Source organism: Mus pahari, chromosome 10 (genome assembly GCF_900095145.1).
Source record: "Mus pahari chromosome 10, PAHARI_EIJ_v1.1, whole genome shotgun sequence".
Taxonomy (NCBI): domain Eukaryota; kingdom Metazoa; phylum Chordata; class Mammalia; order Rodentia; family Muridae; genus Mus; species Mus pahari.
Window position 1 is genome coordinate 113,191,775 of NC_034599.1, and position 23,857 is coordinate 113,215,631.

General features: G+C 43.7%; 1 protein-coding gene and 1 pseudogene across 1 annotated transcript in view; both read left to right on the plus strand.

The window, feature by feature from the left end:
- Myrip (myosin VIIA and Rab interacting protein) overlaps nucleotides 1-23,857 on the plus strand; it is a 172,308-nt gene that overhangs the window by 7,446 nt on the left and 141,005 nt on the right. The gene's annotated exons all lie outside the window — the stretch shown is intronic.
- Nucleotides 5,449-6,123, plus strand: LOC110328454 (annotated as a pseudogene).

Consider the following 23,857-nt stretch of genomic DNA (forward strand, 5'->3'; position numbering starts at 1 on the left):
TTCCTGGGTTAATACCAGTTTACTTAATTACCAAAACTTTGGAATAAATCATCCCACCTAAAACGTTTTCTTCAAAACTTTCATATCCACTCCAGGCCCTTTACACTGGAATATGAATTTTAAACAATTCTGCCCCTCTCATTCTCACCTTGCCCTCCCCACCTCTCCCCCCCCCCCAAGACCTGCCATAGTTTACCTTGAATCTGTAGTTTACAGAAAGGACACTTTCCATCCTTTTTTTTCAGTTGGCATGTCTTACTCATGGATAGGATCTCTCAACAAACGTTCCTTTTAGATGATAATGAAGCTTTGTAACATTCTCCAGGAAGCTCTAGGGACTTGTATTGGATGCTTTAGAGTTGTTTATATCATTTTAAAATTAACATCTGCATGGAGGTATAATTCATACTTGGCACAATTCACTCAGTTAACACTTATAATTCAGAGTTCAAAGTAAACCCAGGGCATACAGTAAATAAACAGCACAGTCTCATAGCCTTAGAACATCCTTGTTACTTTCAGAAGAAAACATCTGCCCAGCAGCAGCCCCCTCCTCACTTCGTAGAAAGCACCTGTAACAGCGAACAGTCTGTGCACTTGCCCAGGTATCTCCTATACCTGGGATCATCCTGCAATACAATAAATGCCACCTTGCTTCTGACTTCTTTTACTTAGTTATGGTTTTGAAGTTTTCCAGTGTCACAGAATCATTGGTTCCTGCCTTTGTAATGGTGTATTCTGTCCTGTGTGCACAGCGTACCTTAGTCCGCCATTCCCCAGCAACCCACTGGCTTTACTGTTCTTTCCAGTGGGATCTTTTTGCAGATAATTACATCAATTAATTGGTTATTGCCAATGTATAGGAGCCAGTTTGTGTACTAGCTGGTTTTCTTGCGCTGTGACAAAAATACTGGGCCAAAACAACTTATACAAAAGGAAAGACCGGGTCATGGCTTGGAGGTACCGTCTGTCTTGGTGGCAGGAACTGAGGCAGCTGGTCACAGGGCATTTGCATCAGGAAGCAGAGCGGGAGGGGTACGGCTGTCCAGATCCCAATTTTTTATCTATTCACACTGGGCCACGCGTGGGATGGTGCTACACACATTCAGAGGTATCTTTCGCCTCAGCTAACCCAGGCTAGAAACTCCCTCTCAGGCACCCCAGATGTGTGTTTTCTGGGTGGTGCTAAGCCCTGACAAGCTGACAATGAAGACTAACCATCACATGTTGTATGTTTCTCTCCTAGCATCTTTGTTGGTTTATAGTTTTTTCTGAATATTTTTGTAGAAAGCCAAACATGCCACAATAATGTTGATATTGTTTCTTTTGGCTTTATAGTTATTTATAACATTTTGGACCTCCAGCATAATAGAGCAACAGTAGTATTAGTAGCTCACCCCCGAGTTCGTGGCCCTGTCTTTGATCTACAATGATGTGTTCAGAGATCTACAGAGAATAAAGAGAATGCTTCAGAGTAGAGCTTTAGCATGCTATGAAGTGTTATACTTTCAATGAGCATTTGACTTTGTTTTTAAAATTATTCCTTTGTTTACTGTTACCAGGTTCCTTTCTTATACCTTTCTTAAGCTCCTAAAGTTGAGCAAGACACTATTAATTAATTTTGATATGATATCCAGAGATTAAAGTATGAGAAATCACATATTTTTTTTTCAAGGATAAAATTATGTTTTTACTATTGAATGTGGTTTTGGGCACCCCACCCACAGAGTGGCCTCCACTTTCAGAAAGCCACTTTTCCTTCCATTCTGTTCCCACTGAGTTGATTCTTCAATTGAATCAAGGTTTCAGGGGCATACATCTTTAATCCCAGCACTTGAGAGGCAGAGGCAGGTGGATCTCTGTGAGCTCAGTGGATAATATTGGAGGGTAACTTCATAAAAGTCGATAAATATGCAGAACCCCAAACAGTGCCTGACCCATTCCAAAGAGTATCAGTTGATCAGGAGTCATGAAGAGCAGGCTGGAGGCAGGACTGTCCAGGTAGGATACTTGTAGGCGATGTGGGATTTGAGACTGACATGATTTAATTGATTAAGATAAGACACATGAGTTATATAGGACTACCGGTGAGCAGAGAAGGGAGGAAATTAAAGCCCGCCCTAACTCAGCAGTTGCTTCTAAAAGTGCTGCATTCTTTGTCCAGCAGACTTTTGATTTTTGTCCAGATGGATGCAGGGTTGAAAAAGCTTTGCTTTCAAACCCCACTGGCTGGGAACCTTCCTGGCCTGAGGGGTATCATCACATGGAAACACTCACTAATGAGCTGTCCACTTACATCCTTGTCCCCATTCTGTTGTTTTAAAAGTAGCAGGTGCTTGCCTGCCTAAGCATCGTTTCTATTGGCTAACCATTCCTTGAGTGCTATCTGTTTGGGAGAATGGGTAAGTGTTTGTTAATTGGCCAGGTGCTTGGCAGAGCCTTCAGTGGGGGCAGGTTGTGAGGGGGCGGAGCTGCACACAAGGACACTCGGAAGCAGCTCCCCCAGGCTTCACCCTTCCTCTCCTGATCCAGGAGTCTAACATCGAGCAATTGGTTCTTCCCCTCGTCTCTTCTTTTAGAATTCAGAGGACCACAGTTAATGCAGTGGTGCTGTTAAAGCTGTTACATGGTAGGGTTTCTGCTCAGCTGCTGGCAGCAGGGAGACCAGAGCAGCACAATGCAGTTTGAAGGTTAGGAAGGTCAATGGCGTGGAGGTGTCCAAGTCCTTCACAAAGAGACTCTGTACCTGCTTCGTACCTAAGAATGAATTCTTACATTTCTATAAGGAGAGTCAAGAGTGCTTTATGAAGCTGTATATTCAAGTGTGTGTGTGTGTGTGTGTGTGTGTGTGTGTGTACACAATATTAAGGGTCTTCCTCAAGCTCTCTACTTCTGCTAGGCTGACTGGTCAGTGAACTTCAAGTGTCTGCCTGTGCCTACTTCCCCAGTACATGAGTTATACATGTGCCGTTGTGTGGGTTATACATGTGCCATTGTGTGGATTATACATGTGCCATTGTGTGACTTTTCTGACATTCTGGGGATCATGAAGTCTGTATGATTATGTGGCAAGTATTTTGCTCTCTGAGCTTTCTCTTAGTCCTTATTATTTTTATCTTAACTGTTATTCTTCCTATATGATTATAAATTAGTTTGTATATTTATATGTCTCACTCATTGAAGATAAGAAAAACCCTATGGAATGCCACTTTGTGGCTTCGATTTACAATGTTCTGTCATTGAGGAGACAGATGTGCGCTCTCTGGCTTCCATGAGCATAGCCATGTTGTGGTCTGATAATTTAGTCTCATTGAGCAGACCTTTGGGGAAGGACGGGTATCTGGAGGCCAGAGGGGCCTTGGCCTTGGGATCTTGGCTGTTTGTCAAAGTCCTTAAGCAGTGGCTCTTTGACTGGATCCGAGCAGCTCAGATAGCTGTGTGCTGCTCTCAGACTTCTTTTGTTAGGAATTCAGGGTTGTCTTGTAGTCTGGGAAGCCGAGAGCCAAAAGCTGGGGTTGTGTTGCAGGAATCGGGAGGGAAAGCAACCAAAGCCTCTTTACTGTTCCTTTCTGATCATAGTCCGTGACAGTTCCTCTCACAGGAACTGGAATTCCTGGAATTTAGAATAACCATGGAAACAAACTCTGAGCATACAGAGTTTCTATATTATGTTAGACACACTTTAAATGAGGGTGGCGGCATCCGTGGGCTAGCTCTAGACAACCAAGAGGAGATCGTGATCTAAGGACCAGCATTCATCACTTCCTGCTTCTTGACTGCAGATGCCATGTGACCTGCAGCTCCTCCCTTCTGCCACTGCTTCTGACTGTATTCCTTTAAACTTATTTCTTAGATTCCTTCTGGTCAGGTGAGTTGGTTACAGGATGAGAAAAGTAGCAATTATGTAGCTAGATCTGTGCGAACATGTGTCTTCAAACTCTGTCTTGACCTACCATGCCCAGTTTCATTTCACTGTGTCCCTTTAACCTCAGGGAACATGGCACCCGCTGTTTGCTTTCTTGTTACATAAGTGCGGTTCCATTGTTTTGTTTCCTTTGAAAAACAAGTTATTAATTGTATTTGCTACTTTTAAAAAAACTGCTGTGCTAAAACACTATGTCCAGGGCAACTTAATAGAAGAAAGGGTTTGTTTGGGCTTATGGCTCCATCCCGGCTGAGGCACTGCAGCAGGCAGGCATGGCTGCTGCAGCAGCAAGCTGAGAGCTCACATCTTGAATCACAAGCGTGAAGCAGACAGAGAGTGAACTAGAAATGGAATGTGTCTTTCAACTCTCAAAGCCTCTCTCCAGTGACATACTTCATCCAGCAAGGCTATTCCTGCTAAACTCTCACAAACAGTGCTACCAACTGAAGACTTGGTGTTCAAATACATGAGCCCATGGGGGGGGGGGCATTCTCATTCAAACCACCACACTAATCATGAGGAATTTTGATTACTGGGCTGATACACAGCACAGCCTCTGTGGTTTAATCTCCTCTCTAATTAGAACAGTTAGAATGGCCCCCATGACTACATTCTTGACCCAAGTCTTTACGAGGCTGGTCAGGGCATTTCTAGCTTTGTGGTCCAGTGGGAACTTTCCCCTGAGGTCTCTGTGCCTCCCAAGTGAGACTCCTTCCTTTCACAGCTCCAGATATCCAATGCTTGCCCTTCTGGTTAGCATCTCCATACAGTTGCTGTTTGTGTGCGTTCCTTTCTACTCAGGGTACCTTCCAGATGTTGGGGAAAGGAGGATTGTAGCAGGAGGGGGCTCTGCCCATGCCTCCTCCGATCCCCAGCCTGGGCCCTTCCTCATCTTTCCAAAGGCATAAATTATTTTTATTTACCAAAGAACCAAATTTTGCCTTTCTCCTCTCTACTGTATCATTCTATTTATTAATCTCTGTTCTCATTTTTTTAAAATCCCCTCCTTCCCTCCTTCCCTCCCTCCTTCCTTCACTTCCTTCCTTTCTCCTTCTAATTCTTTTGTTTTGAGACAGAGTCTTTCTATATAGCCCAGGCTAGCCATGAATTCATGATGATCCTTCTCTCTCTGTCCTAAGGACTGACTTTGTTAGCGTGCACCACCATGCTCAGCAGGCTTTTAAAAGTCTCTTCAGATGGCAAAAGCATCGACTTTCCCTTTTATCTTGTGTGTGCATCCAGATTCTGTTTCTAACCTTTGCTTCAGTGGTGTTTGCAACCGTATATTTTGTGATTTTTTTTTTGTTACTTTTCTGTTCACATATTTTAAACATGTCAATTATACTTTCTTCTTTGATTTATGACTTAGAAGTTTTTTTAAAAATACAGAACTTTAATTTTCTTTTTTACTTTAATACAACGAGGATGGGTCCACATGATTCCAGGTTCTTAAAATCTTTTGACATTTGTTTTATGGCCATTTTAAGAGTTTAAGACTTCCTTTCACTGCCGTATCCGCAGCTATGAGTATGCTCAGGCCACAGAAGAGGCTTGTCTCTAGTGCTCTCCGCTGTGGGGAAAAGAAGGTCTTGTTGGATCCCAATGAGACCAATGAAATGGACAATGTTAACTCCTGTCAATAGATCAAGAAGCTGATCAAAGATGGGTTGATCACCGGGAAGCCTGTGACTGTCCATTCCTAGGCTCGATGCTGGAAAAACACCTTGGCCCGACGGAAGGGCAGGCATAAGGGCATAGGAAAGAGGAAGGGTACTGCCAACGCTCGGATGCCCGAGAAGGTGACCTGGATGAGAAGGATAAGGATCCTACTCGGGCTTCTCAGGAGATACCGGGAATCTAAGAAGACTGACCGCCGTATGTATCACAGCCTGTACCTGAAGGTCAAAGGGAATGTATTCAAAAGCAAGCAGATTCTCATGGAGCACATCTACAAACTGAAGGCAGACAAGGCCAGCAAGAAGCTCCTGGCTGTTCAGGCTGAGACTCACAGGTCTAAGACCAAGAAAACAGGAAAGCACTGCGAGGGATGCCTCCAGGCCCAAAAGGAAGAGAGCATCAAGACTGTGCCCAAGGAGGAAGAGACCAAGAAAGAAAGCTTCCGTCTGTCTGTACATCGTGTCTGTACATCCGTGTCTGCACATCGTGTCTGCACATCGTGTCTGCACATCGTGGTCTGACTGTGGCCTCACTGGGATCAGTCATTAAAATAAAACAAGCCTTTGACAGTTGCCCTCTTTTTAGAAAAACAAAACAAAACAAGTTTAAGACTTAAGTGTTATCCTGGAAAGGCAGTCATCGGTTGCAGAAATACTTATTAGTCCGTCAGCTCACATCTAGGCCTTCGTGACACTAAAATGCTCCATTCCTTAGTTATCTTGGCAGCTTGATTCTTCATGAAGAAGTCTATAGAGATCAACTAGTTTTACTTTGTGTTCTTTCAGCTTAGCTTTGTACATTTCTTTTTATTTATTTTGTTTATTTCTGGTTTTTATTAGTTCTTTGAGAATCTCATAAATGAATTTTGACCATATCCACCCCTCCCCCAGCTCCTCCTAGACACCCCTCTTCTTTTCCCTACCTGCCCAATTTTGTGTGCTCTTTTAAAATATTTTATATCTTCTTTTTAAATCCATCAAGTCCAATCTGTGCTTATACTCTTGTCCCTTCCACTGGAGCATGGTCAACCCAGCAGGGACCACACACACCCTTAAAACTGACCCCGCTCAGCATCTATCACTTGCAAGTAGATACTTGGCTAGGGGTGAGACTTAATGCCCACATCCCTTCTCCCTATTGGGATTTTGTCTGGCTTGAGCTTGCACAGGTCTTGTGTGCTGTCAGTCAATCCCCAGTGAGTTCACAGGTGCAGCTGCCCCACTGTGACCAAACATGCCCACCACCTCTGGCTCCTACAAGTCAGTGAGCCCTGTGCCTGGATCTCTTCCTCAATGAGCCCTGAGCCTTGGATTGCTGTGGTATATTCAAAGCCACATGTTACCTGAGTTTTAGTTTAATTTGCATATGACCCTCTTAATTTCTAATAATGCATTTGTTTCTAAGTCTGTGTTTAATGAGGCAGAGTTTTTCTTGCCTTTTCCTGCCTCGTCTTTTTCTCTTACTTTTACCATCCAGAGCTCAGAATATTTTTCTCTCACTTGTGAAACCATTTGGAGGTATCAATAAAGCCTGGAGTTGTTTTGTTTATCCCTAACCTGCAAGTTTAGGTGTGAACTGTGCCTACTTATTAATATATTTGATTTTATCTCACCATCCTCCTGGGTGGGTGTTCTGATACAGTGATCCCCCTCATCTGTGAGGCTTCAGTCAGGCACCTGCTGAGGTGCTTGAAGCCTTAGACAGCACTGAACCTGTGTAGTTACTTTTCTTACTGCTGTGACAAGACAGGCAGCAAAAGGCAGCTTAAGGAAGGAAGGGTTTATTTTGGTTCATGGTCTGAGGATACAGTGTAACCTGGTGGGGACAGGGAGCCAGAGGCTGCTGGTTACATTGTACCTGCTGTCCTGAGTAGAGAGAGATCTGGGCTGAGGCGCATAGCACATCATCCGGGCTCTGACAGGCTTGGTCAGTCCTCACCTTTCAGTTCTGCCACTCAAAAGCTCCAGATGCCAGTCATGGACCTACAGGGTGCAGTGTACCCTGCTGGGCTCTGGGCTGATCTCCCCTGCTGTCCCCTCCTTACCTCTGTTTTGAGTGGGTGTGCTTGCTCTGAGCCATTCTATATTAGAAGTCTGTAATTTGCGCTTTGATGTTCTAGTCATCATGGTGTAGAGTTCTTCTTGAGTCTCAGAAGGGACTTTGGACTTTGGCCAATGTTGGGACTGTGAAGATGTGGGGGCTCTTATGTGAATTTAGAATGCATGTTGTGAGATAGCCAGGAGCCTTTGAAGGTCAGGAAAGGGGTGCTATGATTCACAGTGATGTGTTTGGGTGTCAATTTGTGGTGGTTTAACCTTCATTGGCAGTTTGACTGGATTTTAGATGATCTGGACACATTGTTGGGTGTGTCTACGAGGGTGTGTGCATGCCTGTGAGAGTATTTGCCAAAAGTTCTGACTGAGGCAGGGAGAGCCCCTGTAAACGTGGGCAGCATTGTCCCGTGGACTGGGGTTCAGGATGGAGAAGGAGAAAGGGAGCTGAGCACCAGGTTTATTGCTCAGCTTCCTCACTATGGGTACAATGTGTCCAGCCATCTCATGCTGCACTTGCTGTGACATCCCTGTCTGGTTGACTGTGTCTTCTCAAACTGTGAGCCAAGATGAACTGACCCTTCATTTTTATCAGGTGTCTTCATCATATCAATGAGAAAAACTAATCCACTCGTGCATGTTGTATTTCCCCTGTACCCTGTGGTGTTGCCACACAGTGGAGGAAATCTGTCTTTACACCCCCCCCCCCTTACAGCACTCCTCCTGTACTGCAGGTCACATGAGTGCAAGCTCCTGGGATCTGCAGCAGCTGATCTGAGACCCGAGACAGCTAAGGAGTGACTCACGGGGATTGTGGGGACTGGACAAAGGAATGATTCATGCCTCAGGTGGGATGGAGTGGGACTGTGCGAGACTTCATCATGCCACTTAGAATAGACTTCATCATGCCACTTAGAATACCATGCAATTTAAAGTTATGAGCTGCTGATTTCTAGAATTTTCCATTTAATACTTTTAGACCAGGGTTGACCATAGGTAAATGAGCCATGGGAAGTGAAGTCTCAGGCAAGAAGAGCTGTGTTCTTAGGTACTCTAGCTGTTTTTTTTATTGATTTTTACACACACACACACACACACACACACACACCACACTCTCTGGGTCCTATGTCTTCTTTCCTTACTCAAAAGCTTCATTCTCCCTTTCTCGTCCCTGGCATTTATTATGCAGCCATGGTAACATCCATACTAGCCTTAAAACATCTAATGTGAACCAAATTCATTTTCATCTTCAGCATTTCCAGTCTTTAATTGTCACTGGCCTTCTATTGAATTTGTACATCAGTATTTCTATTTTAGGTCAAACTTAAATCCTACATGTGTGTATAAGACTTCTAATTTTTTCCATGGTTATATAAGTATTGATAGCACTCCGCCATCTCCCACTGTCCCCTTCTTTTGAGATAGGTACCTCTCTGGCCTGGACCTCACCAGTCGGGCATCCCTGGTCTCAGTCCCTGCCACACTTCCACACTTGGCTTTTTTTTTTTTTTTTTTTTTAATGGGAGTTCACCACCCTAGCCATCTCCTTTTGTATTGTAATTTGTCTCTTGTAGCTGATTTAGTAACTACTTTGTGTCTTTGACGGTCTCCGTCTCAGCAGGGCACATGCTATAATGGCTTTGCTTCTATTCCACTGACCCTCAGGATTCTCTGAGCTTCTGAGATGTGTGTGTTGACACCTAATCAATGCTCGCTCCGGAGCTTCTTAGCTTCATCTGTTTGAATATTGCTTCTCCAATTTTCCTGTGTTCTCCTGCAACTCTGATGGACACATCTAGGAATCACCTATGACCTATAACCTCTGTATCACCTATGACCTGTAACCTCTCCACAGGTCACATCCTTGTTTCATGCCACACGTTGGCCTCTTTTTGTTTTCCCTCCTGAAGACCTCATGGTGTTTGTAGCGATACCCACTTATGTCAGTGAACTCTAAGTCTGTATTTCTATTTTTATTGTTTGAGACAGGGGTCTATGTACCCCAGGCTACCTGTGGAAGGGTTACAGGCATGTGCTATCCTGACTGACTGGGTTCCCGGTTCATTCTTTCTTCTTTAATTATTTATCTTTGTGTGCACATGCATGCAGGAATTCAGTGACTCTTCAGAACTCTGTCTCCTTCCATGATTTGGGTCCTGGGGATCAAACACAGATTGTCAGGTTTGGTGCCAAGCGAATCTACCCACTGAGCCATCTTGCCAACCCCAGACCTATATTTTTAGACTAGGCTTCTCTCTTGGCTCTCTTGTGCGTGCACCTTACTCAATGTCTCCTCTGGTTGTGCAACTCTTTGAAAGCCAAGCTCTTGATTTCTGATTTTTTTTTCTCCCCAGACCTGTTCTACTTGGTGCTTTGGTGTTAGTCAATATAAAAAATTATTTTCTTGGTAAGATAATACATTCACTTACTCTTTGGAGCCTCAGGAACACAGGCAATGACACCACACTTCTCTCCTTGTTCCAAATATTATTTGTAATCTAGTGTGTATTTCTCAAGCATAAACTGTCATCATAATTACTTGGTTTATATCTAAGTAATTGTATAAGTATAATAAAGTAATTGTATCCAACACTTCATGATATACACAGTAGAGAAAACACAGCTATATACCAGAACCCCCCCCACATGTATACACACACACACACACACACACACACACACACACACACATACACAAATATCTCCAAGAGTTTTTTAATAGCCGAATTGAGTGTTAAATAATGTTTAAGTTCATTATAATTTAATTAAAAGTCCAGCTCAGTAGTGTTAACTACTTTCACACTTGACCAACTGTGGCTGGCAGCAGTCATATTAGTCAATGATGGTGGGACTATTCCTGTGGGAATGTGTTGGTCAGGGTTTGAGTCTCTTATATACAAGAAATGATAATCCAAGACTAATTATCTGCAGCTGAGTTAAAGGAAGAAGTTAGAATTGATTTGCAAAGCCTTTGGCGGTCTATTGATCAGAGGAAAAGCCTTTCTTCTGATGCTTGTTTCTATAAATTTCGAAATTGGGGATTGTAGAATAGAGAACAATCCAGGCAGGTCTGTGCTCCCCCTCCCACCCTTTGTCCCTTGTCCCTTGTGAGGTCTGGCTTTGAATGTATTTATTATTATGGGAGTCATTACAATGTCTTCTTCCTCCTTGGGACAACCTGAACATGGCTGAAACTAGTACACATTCTCTTTTCTTCCCTCATCTCTGCCTTCATGCAGGGGCTGCTCATGGGGTCATCAACAGATGTCAGAGCTCCGTTCTTCCTGGTAGAAAACCAGAGTGGCTCACTTGGTTGCCAGTCAGACAGGGAGGCGGACTTGACCCTTTGAGATGAGCTATTCCCAACTGGGTTTGAAAAATAATGTTTGGGTCTTGGGAGGACAGACAAGCCGGTACTTAAGACCTACATTGGGTGAATAGTCAAGAGAACTTGAGGAAAATCCCACCAATATATGTGGTATAGCCCCAGGGAAATGGGAGATCAGAACACCCATTTCTCATGTGGGAACTAACTGAAGGTCTGGTCAGCAGCAAATCAAGTTTCATTTTGTACAGATTTATAAGGTAGTTTGGGATTCACTGTTGAAGCAGATAACTGATTTTAGTGTAAATCCTTGTTGACACAAGCGGGATGGTTTAGTTGTGAGAACATTGTTGCTGGTCTGTTTTATCAGTGAGGCAGATCCACCCTAACCTGTTTCCCTGCAGACAGGTCTCTAAGATGGCTCAGGAGCCTCTTGCTTTTGACCTCAGTCCTAGTTACTTTACTTCTAGCCAAAGGAAAAATGAGACCTGAATGGGAAACATATGTTGGCCCAAAGGTTTGATCCAGGAGCTCTGTAAAATAGCAAAGAGTTAGAATCAACCCAGATTCACAGCAGGAGTGGGGGTCCACAAAAATGCATAGTAGATGAAGAGTGACCCAGTCAGTAGGAGCCGGGGCTGCCCATGTGGGCTGTGTCCTTGAGATGAGGTGATAGTGAGAAAGGGTCCATCAGATGACACCACCTACACACAGGAGCATGCAGATTGAATCCATCAAACTGTCAGCAGTTTGCTTGATGGTATCCAAGTTGTTACTTTTCCTGGACAAACATGCAACATTGTTCAGGTCTCCCTACAGGGTGTTATCTAGGGGGTTACAGAGAATCTCATAAAGCCAAAGGAACAAGTTCATAAGAAAGAGACTGGAAAGGAGGCCAGAGGCACAGCGCTGCAGGTGTAGTGACTTCTTGCAGTGGGTCACTGTTCTCCATTGACAGCTAAACTCGTCATTGAGATTCCAAGAGAAAGATGGGCTACAGAAGGTGCCCAAGGCTGCCTGGCACGATGCACGCCTCACCTCCCACCCCTGTCTGTGCTTAACTCCCGACTCCATTTAGTCTGGCGCAGCTCTGGGCACGAGTTGTGATTCAAGCAGTGTGGGGGAGTTTGGAATCTGGAGACTGGCTGATTGATTCTGTGGGCCAGCTAACTTATACCATGCTATACAGTCTGGCCTTTGGGTTTTGAGAATGAAGGAGAAAACTTGAAATAAATACCCAGAAGACTCCATATAAAACTTGAAATAATACCCAGATGACATGACTCTCTTTAAAACCACTGTCTCAGCTCTCCCAGCTCCTGGGGCCTCTTACAGGTGCAGCTGTGTGGTGAGGTAATGCTGAGGGTCCCTGCAATCCTGTCAATAGGATTCCGCCACACACTCTAATTACTCCTGAAGTGCTGTGTTTTAATTAAAGCGTGTGTCTCCAAACCCCCTGCCAACAGAAGATGCATCTCCAAAGGATAGCTGGGTGTGTGAAGCTGGCAACAGGCCAGGCTACGGCTAAAGGTTGTTAGGCAGTCTCCCTCCTGCCATGCTCCTGAATTTAGATTTCTTCTCCTGTCACCTGGAGGGAGTCTGAACCTCTTTTTCTTATCTACTTAATAGGAACAAGCTATTATCTTGGCACGAGTCCCTTCAAGATGCTCTTATGTGTATTAGAGTAAGACGCAGTTTGAGGGGGCTACCTGAGCACATGCTTCAGTGTTAGCTTTTATTTTGCAAGTATTATGTTTTCTTAAGTGAAAACTGAATAGAGAGAGACAGAGAGTCAGAGAGACAGAGAGAGACAGAGACAGAGATGGGAGAGGAAGAAGAAAAACAAAGGTAATTTTGCTTTTTTAAAAAAATTAAAGCCTATGGCTACTGGAGACCCCACAGCCTAAAAGGAGACAGAGTCACAAAACTTTATAATGAGTTTTATAATAGGTGAACCAAAAATTATGGGTAAGTTATTCTACCAACTCACTGAGGGATATGGTTTATTATGGAAACAATGAATTCCAGGGTAGCCAACTTCACAGCCAGACCTTTTATTTTGGCAAAGTGAGTGTACACTGGAGCTGGGGAAATGGTTTGGTAGTCATGTGCTTGTGCAGAGGCCTGAGCACAATCCCTAGCACCCCACTGCCAGAGGGCGGGGTGCCATGTTGTCTGTGATCCTAGCACTGGGGAGGTGGAGTCAGACAGATGCCTGGAGCTCACTGAGCAGCCAGTCTAGCCCACTTGGTAAGCTCTATGCCAGTGAGAGACCATGCCTCAAAGAAATGTAGTGGGAGCTGAAGGGATAGCTCCATGGTTAAGAGCACTTGCTGCTCTTCCAGAGATCCTGGGTTCAGTTCCCAGCACCTAGGCCAGGTGGCTCATCACTGCTGGTAACTCTAGCTCCATGGGATTTCACACTCTTCTGGCCAGCAAATGCGGGTAGGCAGAACAACTCTGCATGTGGTTTCTCCTCCATTTTCATCTAGGGAAGAATCATTGTCTTTCTGTGACAGAGGGATGTCATGGATAACCCTCCCACAGTATAGTTAGCTGTCTCCCCCTCCTCTTGCTGAAGCCATTGGAAATACAGATTCTGCAGGGTTAGTTGTTTACTGATGAGGTGGGAGGGCAGTCCTACAGAGGAATTGCTTGAAGTTCCATGAAGGCATTTAAGAGTTGTCTAGTTGTACCCATTTCAACAGGCCTGTCTTTGTATCCATCCCAACAGTGCCCAGTTCTGACAGTCCAATCCTGTCCTTCCCTTCTGGCCCAGTCTTGTCCCTGTCAGCTGTCAGAGCCGCATTGCTTGCTCTTGACCATCTCATGTGATGTGACTGAGGGTGCCCAGGTGAGCTGCCATGAGACTAGTTTGAAGTGGGCCTTTTCTGTAAACGTGGGTTCTAGCTCCCAAAGCACTCAGCACCTGGAAGCTGGTTTAGAATTTTAACTTTAAAAAAAAATCCTACCTTGGAAATATTGAGTTTGCTAATTATTTGCATGTCATCTCCTTACAACAATGATCTATTTTTCTTTGTCTGTGTTGAAGAATATAGTTGGGGCCATTTTCTTTTCTACTTATGTATCAACAGTGTGGAGTTTCAAGGCTTTATATTGGATTTTAGGGACTTTTAAGGCACTTTAATTGCAATCAATCCTATGTGGCATGGAAGAGTTGGCCTGCCTTAGTAAAGGCCCTCAGACAGAATGTGGTGACATTTTACACGAGTTTTTTTTAATAGGCTGCTCTCAAGTCGATCAGTCCATACACAAATGTCATCAGACATAAGCAACTGAGTGAGGACTGAGGCTGGGTGGACTCCTGGGCTGGAGGAATGGTCATGTGACTTTCTTTAAGTTCTGACACTGATCCAGCAATTCTGAGAACCCAAGCTAGGTCTACTACGCAGACCCCCCCCCCACCACACACTAGTCACATGTTCTACAAGGAATAGATAAAAAATATCTCCTAGAGTGAATTTGTGCTACACTTAGACAATCTACTAGATCTAAATTTAATTTAATTATGCAATATGGAAAAACCTTCCCAGAGTCACAGAGCGATTCTGTAACACGCAGATCAAAATATAAACCAACATGAGTCACTGGACTCAGTAGAGGTTAAGGGATGATCCTGTCCCTGCCTGCTCGGGCAAAGCTTCATTCTCTCCCCCATGCCTATAATCCTAGTTCACAAACCATCTGCCTTAGTACCTTTAGGACCAATCTTACTGTTCCTTTAATCCCAGCTCAGTAGACCCCATAAGATGCCAGGGTCTCCCTGGACACTCACATCCCGTGGACTCTTTTTGATCTCTGTTCTTTCTCCTCTGCCTTGCCCTTTTCCCATCCCATGTCGGATCTGCTGGTCAGTGATCAACAGCTGTTGGGATATGGTCCATTCACAGAAGACTCTGTTGACCAGGGAAAGATGACCTCCTGAGTCCCAGTAAATCAACTGTTATTCTTATCCAAAGCCATAACAGGTACAACTGGCCAAGTATGTCCACCCTCGGTACACACAGGCATCTCTTTAAACCAAATTAATCTCTACATAAAGACAAATCTGAGGCCATTCTTGGGTCCGACATCACAAAGCATGACACTTCAGACAACTGAAGCTCACTCTTCCTGCAGAAGATACAATATCCTATGCCTAAATACTCCACTATAAAATTAACACACACATTTAAGATATTTTTATTTCAATTTTTATATATTTGAATGTTTTTACTGCATTTATGTATTGTGTGTGTATGCACCATGCCCAGTGTCCTCGGAGGCTGGAGGACGGCATGGAGTCCCCTAGAACTGGAGTTACAGCTACCTTGTGGGGGCTGCAAACTCAACCAAGGCCCTCTTCGGGGCGCCAAGGGCTCCTAACCACTTTACCTCTCTACTCCTTAAAAAATCAATATATTTTACGTGATGGCCTTTGGCCAAGGAACCTTGTCTGTTGAGCTGTCCTAGACACTGCCTCTTCTTGTCTACTCCATGTGCCAGCTTATGCATTCTTATGAGACTGGCCCATTCTTTGGGAGCTATCTAATGGTTCTTTATTTATAGTCCTCCTAGACTCTACTCTAAAAATTAAAGTTTGACAAGGACAGGATTCATGGGATATTAGGCCCAAATTCTAAACTCTGTGACTACAAGATCCCCTGGAGTTCCCACGATAAGAACCCAAGTTCTGTTGGGGTTAGAGAGATGACTCAATATCTAAGAACATGGCTGCTCTTCCAGAGGACCCAGGTTCAGTACCCTCATGGCTGCACACAACTGTCTCTAACTGTGGTGATTGGAATGAGAATGGCTTCTATAGGCTCCTGTATTTGAATGCTTAGTCACCAGGGAGTGGAACTGTTTGAAAGGATTAGAAGGATCAGGAGATCTGTCTTGTTGGAGGAAGTGTGTCACCTGGACTGGCCTTTGAAGTTTCAAAAGCCCAAGCCAGGCCAGTCTCTCTTTCTCTCTGCCTGTGGATCAGGATGTAGCTCTGAGCTTCTGCCCCAGCACCTGCCTGCATGCTTCTGTGCTCTCAGCCATGATGATAATGGACTAAATCTCTGGCACTGTAATCAAGCACCCATTTAAGTACTTTCTGAAAGTTGCTGTGACCATGATGTCTTGTCACAGCAGTAACACTGTGACTAAGACAGTAACTTAGTCCCAGGGGATCCAAGGGACTGCATATCTGTAGTGGACAGACATTCGTGCAGGCAAAACACTCATACACATAAAATAAAAATAAATAAATCTTTAAAAAAAATCCAAGCACTGAAAGCTGTTGTTGGCCTGTAGTTGAGATCTGTACATCAAATGGATGCTTCTAAATTAGTCGTTTGTTCCTTCTTGAAGATACATCCTCTTTTCTTGTGTACTATTAGCCATCTTAATTCATCTATTTAGGGAACAAATGGGATTGTGAGTTTTACCTGACTGTTTGATGGCAAATTCAGAATTGGAGATGTCTGAACTAGCGAGGTTTTACTGTGTCTTTAATGATGTTTTATTCTCTAGCCTAATTAATTATGTGGTCTCATTCCAAATATAGTTAGGTGCAAGTTCTTGTACGAATACATATTTTATTACAGACAGAAGAAACGGACCAGGTGTTTCTATAGTTGAGGGAGCAAAGACCTTCATTATCTAATTATCTAAGAGACATTTCTGGTGCATGGCAGAGCTGTGTGTTTTGTCAAGTGCCCCTCGGTGATTTTCTGTGTAGGGGCTCTGTATGGAAGTGCCTCTAGGACAGGAAGCAGGTAGGGGAAAGCTGAAGAGGCTCCACAGGCCTCTGCAGTACCCAGAGAGTCAGGACAGAAGTGGGGGGGTTGCAGACACATCTCTATTGCCAGCAACACAGAAATAGACTGCTCTCCTACAGATACTGGACTCTTGTGTCCCTATAAGAACAGTGATTACCTATAAAGCCAGAAAAATGACATCAAGGTTTATTATAAACAAGGTCATTCTTTGTTGGTAACATGTGAAGCAGGTTATGAATATGTAGATGTGTGCTCTGTATGCCTGTGTTATAAACTGATGTGCCCAGAGTTGTGTAAAAATCTCTCATTGGAAAAGGAGTTTTAGGTGGAGAAAGCTTAAGAAGCCCCTCTGGGGCTAGGGAGAGGATGGCTCAGTGGGCGGAGTGCTTGCTTCTTAACCATGAGGGCCCAAGTTTGAATATCCAAGTTTCTATATGGTGTCCACATAGAAACCTGGTGCACTACACACATTTGTAACACCAGTGCTCTGTCTGCTCCTCTAGTGAAATGGGAGTCAGAGACAGGAGACTTTCTGGGAGTTCATGGACCAGTTAGCCTTCTGTGCTCTACAGCACAAAGTGTCAGAGATACCTAGAGTCAAATAGCATGCAAGATCGACCCCTCAAGGTTGTCTTCTGACCTCCATACACACACTGTGCATGCATCCCTCTGCCACACTCTTAGATCCACACACGCCATAGACCCTGCACACACACGCACTCACTCACACACACACACACACACACACACACACACACACATGCATACACACATACACACAGGGGTTTTGTTTTTGAAGGAAAGAGACATGCCGGGCGTGGTGGCACACGCCTTTAATCCCAGCACTTGGGAGGCAGAGGCAGGTGGATTTCTGTGTTCGAGGCCAGCCTGGTCTACAGAGTGAGTTCCAGGACAGCCAGAGTATATAGAGAAATCCTGTCTTGAAAAACCAAAAAAACAACAAAAAAAACCATAGAGGAAGTAACTCACAAAGAATCAGAATAGTCAGATGACAAGAAAAATCCAGAATAAGATGAAATTGGGAAAATGATACACGAACAAGGTGAAAAGTTTAGCAAATAAATTGAAACCATAAGCCATCTGATCTCAGAGCTGAAGGGCACAGTGACAGATCTAAGAATTTAGTAGAGGATTATCGCAGCAGACTTGATAAAAAAAAAAAAAACCATAAATATCTGAATTATCCACTTAGAAGAGGGGAAAGAAAGACTGAAAGAAGCCCACAGGAGTTGCCAATGCTGTAACAGTGTGTGAGCCACTTCAGCTCTGTTCTAAGAATTAAAATACAAGCATGTGAAAAATAACCAGCTCTAATAATGTTATTACATATAATATGTTGATTTATGTTATGCGTATAATAATATTATTGAATATATAGCAAAGTGTTGTATAAATTGCAAGGGGAAAAGTAGGTAGCAGTTTTATGGCTATTATTGAAGTTAATTTGTTTGATGCATAAAGTAGTACATATTTTTAAAAATTCTTTTATTTATATCTGTGTCAGTTTCTGTGTATATGTGTGTCCATTTCTGTGTATATGTGCACATGGATGCAGTGCCCAAGGAGGCCAGCAGAGGACGTCAGATCCTCTGGAGCTGGAGTTGCAGGCAGTTGTGAGCTACCCAACCTGGGTGGTGGAAACTGAATTCAGCTCCTCTGGAAGAGCAACCAGTGCTCTTATCAGCTGAGCCCTACTCCATCCCTGTGTATATGTTTATAGCTAATACATCAAGTCGAGAAGATTCCCTTTCGGTCTTCTTTGCTGAGTGTGTTTTTATCATAAAAATTTACTGGTTTTATCAATACAGAAAACAGTGCTTTGCAGTATCTATTGGGGAACCATGGTCTTTGTTCATTATTGTTAATTTTTCATGAGTGATGGTTTATATCACCTGTCAACGCAACAGGACCTAGAGCCTTGGGTATGCCTGTCTGAAGGCATGCCTGTGAGGCATTTTCTTGGTTGTGTTAACTGAGATAGGACGACTAAATGTAGTTGGTACCAGTTCCTGGTCTGAGTCCAGGGACTGAATAAAAAGGAGAAAGTGAACTGAGCACCAACAGTCATCTCTCAGCTTTCATTGCTCAGTCTTCATCACGCTTCACTCTGGCTGTGGATACAATGTAACCAGCTGTTACAAGCTCCTGCAGCCATTCAGACTCCACCATGATGGACTGTACCTTCAAACTGTGAGCCAAAATAAAGTCTTCCTTCCTTAGAATGCTTTTGTAGAGGGATTTCATCACAGTACCAGGAAAAGCACTTCAAGCAATGTTAGCTTTGCATTTTAGCATAAATGTTAGCATTTTGTCCCATTGCTGGTTTGGCTTGATATTGATCAGGAACTTTGAATCTGTATTTATAAGGGTGTTGGTTTTGTTGTGTTATATCATCACACTGTCCCTGTTTGCTTCTAGTATCTGATGACGCTTGCCCCCTTTGAACATGTTGGGAAGTGTCTTTTCTTTGCTCTGTTCATGGAAGGCCTATGCTCACTCTTTTCCTTATGTGCAGTATAATTCATCAGTGAAGTTACCCAGCCCTCTGCTTTCCTTCCTGAAAACACTTTGTTGTTGTTACAGATTCAGTCTCTTTACTAGATGTTTGTCAACTCAGAGTTTTTATCTTTCCTGAATCTGTTTTGGCAATGTCTCCTTAGGAATTTTTCTATCTGATCTAGTTTATCCAATTTGTTGCTTTTTAAATTTTCATTGTATTTTTTCTTAATTCCTTCTGTTTCTCTAAGGTCTACTGATGTCTCTTTTTTTATATATTAATGATTTGGATATTCTTTTTCATGGTTGATGTCACTAAAGGTGTGACTATTTTGGTTATCTTTTCAGAGAATGAGTTTTAGATTTTGAGGATGTTTCTCTACTTTTTGTATTAGTTGCTTTTCTGTTGCTGTGATAAAACACCATGACCAAGATCAAGTTATAGAAGAAAGAGTTTATTTTAGTTAGTTTACATTTTCAGAGGGAGAGTCCATTATGGTCTGGGGATGCGACAGTGGGAACAGGAAGCTGGGAGATCACATCTCAGCCACAAACACCAATCAGAGAGAGTGAGCTGCAAGTATCATGAGTCTACATATGTTCAAAGCCTGACCCTAGTGACATACTTCCTCCAGCAAGGCCATACCTCCTAAATCTTCCCAAACAGTAACATGAGCTGGGGACTAAGCATTGAAATTATTTTTTTTAATTAATTAATTTATTTATTTATTATTTATTTATGTATTTAATGTATGTGAGTACACTGTAGCTGTGCAGGTGGTTGTGAGCCTTCATGTGGTTGTTGGGAATTGAATTTTTAGGACCTCTGCTTGCTCTGATCAGCCCTGCTCGCTCTGGCCCAAAGGTTATTTATTATTATATATAAGTACACTCACTGTAGTTGACTTAAGGTGCTTCAGAAGAGGCATCAGATCTCATTAGAGGTGGTTGTGAGCCACCATGTGGTTGCTGGGATTTGAACTCAGGACCTTCAGAAGTGCAGTCAGTGCTCTTAACCTCTGAACCATCTCTCCAGCCCCAAGTTCAAATTCTTATGGATGTCATTTTTCACTTAACCCCTTGTCTTGCTGTTTCTCTTTCTGCTTAGAAGGAAGGCTGGGTTTCTTTCTCTAGTCCATCATTTTTGCAAAAGTCTTTAGTTCTTTGACCACACTTGAATGATGAATTCCTCCCTTCTCCTCTCCTGCATCCTTCCTTCCTTCCCCTGTGCCTTGTGAGATGCAAGTGATCAAAAGAAACAAAACCAAATGTTGTGCACTTAGGAGAGTATTTCCGCTCCTCAGGCAGGGATGCAGCAGGCCACCAGCCTCCAGTACTCCCCCACATAATGGACACATCAGAGTCCCCAGGAGAGGCTCCTAAATCCAGCTTGAATGAAGCAAAGACCTAGTCCACTGCTGCAGTCCTGTCTGCTCTGGCTGGTGAGCACGGACACATTTTAGAGAAAGAGCCAGTCCATATCAGAGAGCGAACAGAATGAAGTAGTGGTTCACCAACCCAACCCAGGCATTGCTGGCTTCAAAACAGCCACAGTGAAAACACATCTCTACCCATCTGTGAGCTTGTTTTTCTTTCCTGGCTGAGTTCTTCTCTTCTTCCCTCCCTCTCATCTTCCTGCCTCTAAAAGCAAGTCATTTTAATAGGAAAGGTATAGCATTACACTTCCTCTGTGGGAAATGATATTTTCTTCATTTCTAGTCAGTGAGAAGAGTGCTATGGTATTTACATCCTCACTTTTAGGACATAATATTTCCCAACTTAATCATTTTTTTCCTTTGGATACAAGATCAAACATGCAAACACACACACACATAACACACATACACACATGCAGACAGACAGACAGACAGACACACAAGCAAGAACCCCACAAAACTTCGGATTGGTAAGACTTCACTCAGGCATCTGTCCTTGTTTCTCTTCTTGTTCTGCCCAGAATGTTAGTCCTACAAACACCGACCTTTCCCTGTGAGCATCCCACAGTGTGTTCTCAGTGTCCCTGCACTGTCCGAGGTTATCGTTATTTGCAAGGGCTCTGTTGACCAGTTTCCTCCAGCAGTACCACCTTCGTTTTGCTCTTGTCTTTACCCTTAAAAAGCTGTGGGCCACCAGATCTGGTTTACACTATGCTGGGTTTAAAAACCAGGGCTTTGTGCATGTTGGGATAGCCCTCTTCCAGCTGGGCTCTATCTCCAGCACCCACTGGCTTTGATTTTTAAATCATTAACTTGAGATGATGGTGGTGGTGCTGATGTGGTGGTTTTGTGTCTGTAGGTACCCTCAGAGGCCATAGGCAGGAGATGTTTAGTTGTGGGCAGTTGTGAATCCCTTGTGTGGGTATTAGGAACAAAACACAGGTTCTCTGCAAGAGCAGTATGGCTTTTAACCTCTAAGCCCCTTTCTGATTTGGCCAAAGCACTGCTAAAAATCACCTTACTTCTGACAGTTACATCCAAAAGGCCAGCCACATCAGTTCATATCCTGTGGAAGTGACCAGAGCATATCAGCAGAGCCTTGACATGGTGCCGTTTCCCAGTTAGCCCTGAAAAGGCAGGTGCTGTTCAGGAAACTGCCTGTAGTCACATGAACTGGAACTCAACCTGCTGCCTTGGCCACAGAATTCTTAGAGCTGATTATCCCGTAAGCCTTGTATAGCCCCACGAGGACGGCAGAGCGTGACACTTTACTGAGATTTATTACAAAAGAGTTCCTCTGTCACAAGCTGCTCGTGGGAACAATAACTCAGCAAGCACACTTTTGGGAGGTGGCACTATAATTAAATGCTGAACTGGTATTAATTTTCTTGTTACTAAATTTTAGGACGGATTCCCTCTGTTGCATCTTGGTTGGGTGTCAGCCAGAGGAAGCAGGTGGTAGCAGCCCGATGGACCAGGAATGCCTGTGCCTGCTGGGTGTCTGGGCATGCACCTCTTTTCCCATGTATCATCTTCTGAGTGCCCTCTGACTCAGTAGAGATGCATCTTTCCTCCACTTCATGGCACTGTCTGACTCATTGCACATGGACGATAGTTAGCTGTGCTCACTGTCAAAAGTGAAGAGCTTGCACCATTTCTCAGAAAGTGCTCTCTGTGCTCTGTCTGGGCCATTTATAGCCCTCTTGAGTCTCAGTCAGTCTTTTGTAGATATGACCATATCCATGTTGCCATATCTGGCCAGCTCTGGGTGTCTTATAATCTCATTTACCATTGTCAGTGATATCATGAGGCCAGGAATGTCTTCATCAGGGAAGGGCTGCCACAGAGTCCTGATGGGATGCTGTGTGTGTATAGTGTATATATGGTGTAATATGGGGTATGTCTATAATATTGTATGTGTGTATGGTTGATTATGGAGTGTGTATGTGTGTGTATGTTGTGTGTGTATATGTGTAGCATTGTATGTGTGTGGCTGTGTGTATGGTATGTATATTGTGTATGTATAATATTTTCTGTGTGTGGTTATGTAAGGGGAGTGTTAGTGAGTATCCATATGCGAGTGTGCCTCCCTATGTGGACACACATGTATGGAAACCAGAGGAGGATGTCAGTTTTCATATTGTTCATTCAGTGAACCCAGAGCAAGGCTGGAAGTCAGCAAACCCAGCAATCCTCCTGTCTCTGCCCCATAGTGCTGAGGTTACAGGTCCATGTGTGGCCATACCCTGCTCTTTCCCCTCCTCAGACTTATTTCTAGTTTTCTGTGAGTGTTTTGCCCACATGTGTGTCTGTACACCATGTGTGTGCCAGGTTCCTACAGAGGTCAGAAGAGGGCATCAGATTTGCTAGAATTGGAGTTATATTTGATTGTGAGCCATCATGTGGGTGCTGGGAACTGAACCTGTGTTCTTTGCAAGGGCGTCCAGTGCTCTTACCCACTGAGCCATCTCTAGCCCTTTAATGGAGTGTTTAAAGGAAGATGTCCATCCACATTTCTGCTGTGCCTGCCGTAGGGCCCCTCTTGCTTGTGGTGCACTGAAAGGTGGTGGCTGACCACACTCCTTCCCAGCGAGACTGTCTGCTTTGGCTTCTCCTGACCTACAGGTCTAGAGGTCACTCTCCCACCTCAGCGTAGAGCAGGTGGGTGATTTGTTTTCAAGTTGCATTACGGGAGGGAAATGTTACTAATGCTTATTAGCATTCCTGTCCTGACTTGTGGGGAAATCTAGAGATTAGTTCATATCACGCAGTCACATGGTTTTAAATCACCTAACAAGAGACTTAAGAACTAAAGTCACTCTGTTTTCTCCATTTATTGTTATTATTTGGAAATGAGAGAACACATAACCTTAAAAAATATTAGCAAACCAGGTAATGGGGTAGTGGTATGTGACCAATTCTGGAAATAAGGAGTCTGAGTCAGGAGGATTGTTGTGAATTGAAGACTGGTCTGGGCTACATAGCAAGTTAAATGTCAACCAGAGCTACACAGCAAGACGTTGCTTAAAAAAACAACAACAACAAAAAAAAACCCAAAAAAACAAATACCAAACAGCCAGGGAATTGGGAGGGATGGCTTAGTGGCTAAGAGCATTTGCTGCTCATTCAGAGGACCTGGGTTCAGTTCCCAGTGC